Raw genomic sequence first — 6973 nt, 5'->3', positions numbered from 1 at the left:
TCAGTACAAGTCAGCACCTATGACATAACCTTTGAACCCAGGACAACAATTAAGTCTCAGGCATTAGCAGACTTTGTGGCTGAATTCAGTCCTACTCTAGAACCAGACCTCATAAAAGAGGTCAACCACTTAGACACCCATAAATCAGACCAGGAATGGACCCTACATATAGATGGAGCAACAAATATGAGAGGGACTGGCCTAGGACTAGTATTGGAATCACCACAAGGAGACCTAATTGCACATGCTATTAGTTGTGAATTCAAAGCTACAAACAATGAAGCTGAGTATAAAGCCCTAATAGTTGTACTTAAGGTATGCATAGAACTTGGTGTAGCAAACCTCAAGGTAAAAACTGACTCTCTCTTAATTTCCAATCAAGTCAAAGGAACGTATGCAGCAAAGGATTCAAAAATGGTACTTTATTTAGAATATGTCAAAAACCATTGCAAAAAAATCAATTCCTTTGACATTGACCAAATACCAAGGGACCTAAATACCAAGGCTAATGCCCTAGACAGCCTGGGATCAAACTTCAGCCCTGCTGTGTTTGATAAAATACCCATTGTCCACCTGTTGGAACCAACCATAGAAAGGCCTGATCAAACTTGTCCCATTCATGAGGACACAACTTCTTGGACCAAACCATACTATGATTGGTTCTTACAGGGGATACTCCCTAATGATAAAAACGAAGCAAGGGCCCTAAGAATCAAAGCCTCTACCTACACCATTATCAATAACATGTTGTTTAAAAAGTCACAGGCTGGACCTTACATGCGTTGCCTGGAACCACACAAAGCTAAACAGATTATAGAAGATATACATGATGGATAATGTGGAAATCACAAAGGCGGCAGAAGCTTAGCCAGTAAAGTTCTCAGGACAGGTTACTTTTGGCCAACCCTGAGAGCTGACTGCATAACATACAACTCTAAATGTGAAGCCTGTTAAATTCACTCCCCTTATATCCACCAACCATCAGAGCTACTTCACTCCATCTCAGCCCCTGGCCATTCATGAAATGGGGCATGGATATAGTAGGCAAATTACCTCAAGCACCTGGACAAAAAGTTTTCATGCTGGAAATGACTGATTACTTTTCCAAATGGATAGAGGCAGATTCATACAGGCAAGTCAAAGAGAAGGATGTCATATCATTCATCAAACGAAATATCATATGTAGATATGGAATACCTTCAGAAATAGTATGTGACAATGGTACACAATTTGTGGGAAAGAGGACAGTAAATTTCTGTGTACAATAGAATATTAACCTGGTCACATCCACACTAGGCTACCCAAAAGCCAACGGTCAGGCAGAATCCAGTAATAAAGTAGTAATTAGCTGCCTGAAGAAAAAGTTAAAAAGGAGAAAAGGAAGATGGGCTGAAGAACTCCCCTTAGTCCTGGGTGACATAACTACACCTAAAAAACAGCCATAGGCCGGACCCCTATTCCTGGTCTATGGCTGTGAAGCAGTAATCCCAGCAGAAATCCATGTACCAACCACCAGAAGCAGCCTGAATACCATAGAGGAAAACAGACCATTATTGCAAGATAGCCTGATCTAACTGAAGAACTAAGGGATGCAGCCAAGGTCAGGATAGCCTCCTACCAACAAATAGTAGCCAGAAGTTACAACAAGAACGTCAACATCAGGGTACTCAAGGAAGGAGACCTAGTCCTAAGAAAAGTCTTCCCTAACACCAGAGAGAAAAATGCAGGCAAGCTAGCTCCTGATACGTGCATTTTGTATAGTCTTTTTAGCCTATTTTAGCACGTATTTCCATGTACTTTTGTACTGTTTATATAGTATTATGCCCCGAATTGGCTACTTTGGTTCGTTTTGTCCGTTTTGTAGAAATGAACGCGGAAGTAGTAGAATCGTGCCATTTTCGTCCCTTTTTGCATGCATTTTTAGGAGACGGGATTGTTCAGAGTGAGATCTTGCATTGGGATGCATTAAGGAACGGTCTACAGAGCAGTCGGTCACGAGTTTGAGCTGTTTTGGAGGAAGAACGCTCGATCAAGCTATTTTATTACTCGATCGAGTGGTTTCTATGGATGAGGTTGGTCGATCGAGTAGTATTGTACTCGATCAAGAAGTGCTGGAATTAGGAGTTACTCGATCGAGTAACAATTTTGGTCAATCGAGTAGATATTTTGGAGAAGTACTCGATCGAGTTGTTTCAGACTACTCGATCGAGTGGTTTTGGCTGTCATGGGCTTTAATTAGTCCGTGAGCTTGTTTTAGATTTTGGACTTAGTAATTTTTCTATTTAAGTGCATAATAACTAGGTCATTAGCATTGAGTTTCCAGTTTTCATCTTATCATTTCATCCTTCACTGTAAACATTACGTTGCTTTTTCCTTCCACTGTAACCTTTGCTTTCGGGGTTATTTAGCTTGGATTTAGTTGTTCTTTACGCCTGATTCTTGCGATTGTAATCCCTTACTCTCTTTTATTCTTAATCTCTCTTTTATTCATCTTAATTACTTATTTTGTTCTTTCTTAATTTCTGCCCTAATCTTTGTTTATGCATTTTAATTATTATTTCATTATGCTTTATATTAGTTATTTCAATATTGTTATTATTGACAACATTAACGATATGAGTAGCTAAATCATTTCATGTTAGGATTAGGGGATCTACGGTAGAAATGTGATGATGTAGTAAATAGGTTAGATGAATTAACTGTGAGACTCTGTCCCCATAGCAATATAACTGTATTTACCGACTTAGTTGAGTGCACGCTTCTGAGTCACCCTTTTAATCTGGTTAAATTTAATCCTGGATCGGAAGATTGGATTAAATAGACCTGCTATGAACAGTAGACTACCCTGACGAGGACGAAAGTTAAGTTAGTGGTAATTTAGGATAGAAAGTGGACTGGAAGGACCTTTCCATATTCGTCTCGCAGTAATTTATCTAAGTTGTTTACAGTTGAGTCACTGGACTACCGTAGTGAACTGAAATCCTGACATGTCCCCTCTCTATTGATAGTTTATTCTCATTTTCTGTCTTTATTGCTCTTTCCTTGCATCTCTTCTTTTAAATCTTTTAGTTTAGAAAACCAAATACACCCCCCCCCCCCCCTCTTTGTGACCAAATAGACGGACTCTTACAGATATCTTGCCTCCCTGAGGAGATCGACCTGACTTCCCTAGCTATATAGTTAGTTTAGTTAGTTATTTTTGATAGGTATACGACAGCCCTGTCAAATTTTGGCGCCGTTGCCAGGGAGGCAATTGCCCTATCTGTCTTTGTTTCGTTTATTTTATCCGTCTCAGGGAATTTTTTATTCCTTGAGGCAGTTCTTATTCATTTTCTTTCAGTATTGTGTATGCCCAGGTCACATAGGTTGGATTTAGTTCCAGCTGATTCTGAGCCAGAGAGATTGTTCAGGCATAGACTCCGTCTGCAAAGAGAATCATGAAAGGAAGCCGTGAGTACTTTCGAACCCGAACTTCAGCATTTCCTATTTACAGAAAATCCATCTTTTGAAGAAGACACTTTCAGTTCTGTAAACCAACCAGTAAAGATGCCGAATATTGCTAGTCATTCGGAGCCTAAAGCATCATCTATTCCTAAATGTTTCAATCTCCAGACTGAGCATGAGAATACTTTTGACATCCGTCTGTCCTACATCAATCTGGTGGAGAGAAATCTCTTTAGAGGTGTGGCAGGTGAAGACCCGAGGAAGCATATGGAGGTCTTTACGGACTATTGTTCTACTATCCCCGCCACAAAGGGGGTAACTCAAGACAAGATTAAGGAGGTGTTGTTTCCTTTTTCTTTAACTGACTCAGCCAGGGAGTGGCTGACTGACTTGGACCGTATGGCCGCGGGGGTCACCGACTGGGAGACCCTTGCTCTTGCTTTTTATAAGAGATATTTTCCTCCGCAGCGCACTAATCATCTGAGGGCAAAAATCACTAGTTTCAAGCAGGCACCTGATTAAACTTTCTATGAAGCGTGGTGCCGTTTCAAGAGGTTGGTGAGGTATCTTCCTCACCATGGTTTTGATCCGTGGTTTTTATCCAATCAGTTCTACAATGGGTTGTACGATGATCACAGAGCCATACTTGATGCATCATCCAACGAAAGATTCCAAAAGAACATTGACGATGATAAGGGATGGGCCCTTATTAAAGAGATGACGACCCACTGTGCTGAGTATGAGAACCCGAGGGATGGTATTAGAACAGTTCATGTAGTCGATAAGCAAGTTGTGGCTCAGCTGGAAGCCATGAATGCTAGGTTTGATAAGTTGGGAGCTGCATTCTTGCTGGGGAGCCTCAGACGGTCCATTTGCTTACTAGAGGGGAGACTGTCATATGTGAGAGGTGTGGGAGCAACGACGGTCACACTGTTGTTGGCTGTCTTACAGAGAAGGAACAGGTCCTTGCTTTTAAATAATACAGGCAAGGAGGGGGTTCCTATTATAATAACCAAGGGGTAGTCCATTCTAATTTGAGGTGGACAAGTCAAAATGTGCTCAATCCTACCCCTCCACCGCAGCAGCAGCAGCCATATGTCCCTCCTCATAAGGCTCAACAAGGTTTTCAGAAGCCTCCTTCCTTTCCTACACCTAATCAAGGTGCATCATCTTCTGGTGGGGTAAGTGAGATAGGTGAGTTGAAGACGATGTTGCAGTCTTTGACAAAGCAGTGGCAGTTAAGTGACCAACAGAAAGATGCATCTATCAAGGCACTTGAAACTCAAGTTGCCCAGATAGCCGCAAACCAGTCCACAAGGAAACCATGACATTTACCGTCACAAGCCGATAAGAATCCACATGAGACGGTGAATTTAATTAATTTGAGGAGCGGTTATTCATATGAAGGACCGAAATCAGACCCGAGAAAGGTAATTACTGCTGATGAACAGTGTTCTGTCAAAGAAAAAGAGCTGACGACAAAGAAAATACTCGATCGGCTGGTTTCTAGGGGTCGATCGAGTAAAAATGTTGAAGAAAGGACTCGAACGAGTGAAATTTCTGCTCGATCGAGTGAACAGGAAAAAGAAGAGCTCGATCGAGTAAATAAAAATGCTCGATCGAATGATTTTATTGAAGAATCTACTCGATCGAGTGATATTTTTGCTCGATCGAGTGCTGCTAGTAAAGAAGACCTCGATCGAGAGCCTGTTAGTGCTCGATCGAGTGAAATATCGCCTGAAAGACCTCGTTCGAGAGGAAAGAAGTCTCGATCGAAGGATTTAGAGCTTGATCCGGCTGATACATTGGAAGAGAGGAACAAAGGGCTCGAGATACCCATCACGGTGCCCTTCCCGAGGCGATTGCAGAGTATTAAGGCTAATCAACAATTCGGCAAATTTGCCGAACTCCTGAAAAGCTTGCAAGTCACTGTGCCATTCGCCGAATTTCTGACACAGGTACCCTCTTACCTTAAATTTATAAAAGAAATTTTATCACGTAAGAGGCACATTAACGACCATGAGACGGTAGCTTTGACCGAGGTAGGGACGGCCCTAGTTCAGAATAAGTTACCTCCCAAACAGTCAGACCCGGGTAGTTTTTCGATTCCGTGTCATATTGGTACCCACTTAATTGATAACGCGTTATGCGATCTTGGCGCTAGCGTGAGTGTCTTACCGCTGTCTCTTGCTAAGAGACTTGGTTTGACCAAGTTTAATTGCACAAATATGACTGTTCAGATGGCCGACCGTAGTATATCACGGTCACTAGGTGTCATAGAAGACATACCTGTTAAGATCGGGAGATTCTTTATTCCCGTTGACTTCGTTGTACTTGACATCCCTGAAGATACCCATACCCCTATCATTTTAGGGAGACCATTTTTATTTACTGCCCGTGCAGTGATAGACGTCGGGGACAAGACATTGATTTTCCAGGTTGGGGACGACGAATTGATATTCCATCAGTCGAAGTCCCGAAGGGCTCCCATGCAAGCTCAGCCTTGCAATGCCCTCTCTTCTACTGACCCTCCTATTGACACTCCAAATGAAGATTTGGAACATTGTGCTGCTATCATGACCCCTCTACCTCATACTGTGAGCAAAAAGGAGGAAAGTTCGTCTGTTTTCCTTACTGCAGGTACAGATGAAGATAATGCAGGAGCTATCAATAAGTATTTTGCAATTAATGTCAGTCAAAGTGGGAGCGATGATGTTAAAGCTGGTGAGAAAGGATTAAGGACGAGAAAAGTTCGCGCTTATGTGGACGTCAACTATTCTCCTCCTAACGATTCAAGTTCAAGCTCACGGAAATTGAAGAGGACGATTAATGTTGCTGAGGTGACGTCCTCCGGTCAGGAGTCCTCCGAGGGGCTATTGAATTGCTTTGAGAAGTGAGCGGGGAAATGCCCCGTGTAACAAATTGTATAAACAATTTTTAATTTCCGTCGTATTTGTTTATTGCTTTTAATTAGGACAATTAGAATTTAGGCATTTTTAGCATAGATTAGAAGACTATAGACTGTTACTATTTTTATTTGGTATTTTGGGATATTTTTGCTAGTGTTTTTATGCAGGTTTGGGGAATTATACGCAAATTCAAGAGCTTACACGAGGAAAAGAGCTCGATCGAGTACTTTTTGTACTCGATCGAGTGAATTCTGTTCGATCGAATGATCTCATATTACTCGATCGACAAAAGCTGAAAAGGGGAGTTCTCGATCAAGTAACTTTTTACTCGATCGAGTAGATAAATACAAGAAGTTCTCGATCGAGCAGGTCTAAACCACTCGATCGAGTGAAATTGGAAATTACACGCAGGGAGTCTCTTTAACTCCCTCCTTTGTTTTATTATTTCATTTCTTCTTCATTTTTTCGCCCCTTCTCCCTATTTGCGATCAAAAAACCCCAAAATCCTCCATTTTCTTGCCCATTTGCCAAATCCACCACCTACATTTTGTTCCTTGCTAATTAATCGTCATTTGCCCTCTACTTCCCCTTTGATTTACGCTATCTTACACGGTCAATTA

At 41.6% G+C, this 6973-nt stretch overlaps 1 non-coding gene across 1 annotated transcript; it reads right to left on the bottom strand.

Annotated features, from left to right (window-relative positions):
* Positions 1-3922: 3922 nt before the first annotated feature.
* Positions 3923-4028, bottom strand: LOC141620818 (small nucleolar RNA R71). The gene has a single exon (XR_012532046.1). It is a non-coding gene; the product is annotated as a small nucleolar RNA R71 (small nucleolar RNA).
* Between the last annotated feature and the right edge of the window lie 2945 nt (positions 4029-6973).

This window comes from Silene latifolia, chromosome 1, assembly GCF_048544455.1.
Source record: "Silene latifolia isolate original U9 population chromosome 1, ASM4854445v1, whole genome shotgun sequence".
NCBI lineage: Eukaryota > Viridiplantae > Streptophyta > Magnoliopsida > Caryophyllales > Caryophyllaceae > Silene > Silene latifolia.
This window is presented reverse-complemented; position numbering and strand designations above follow the sequence as displayed.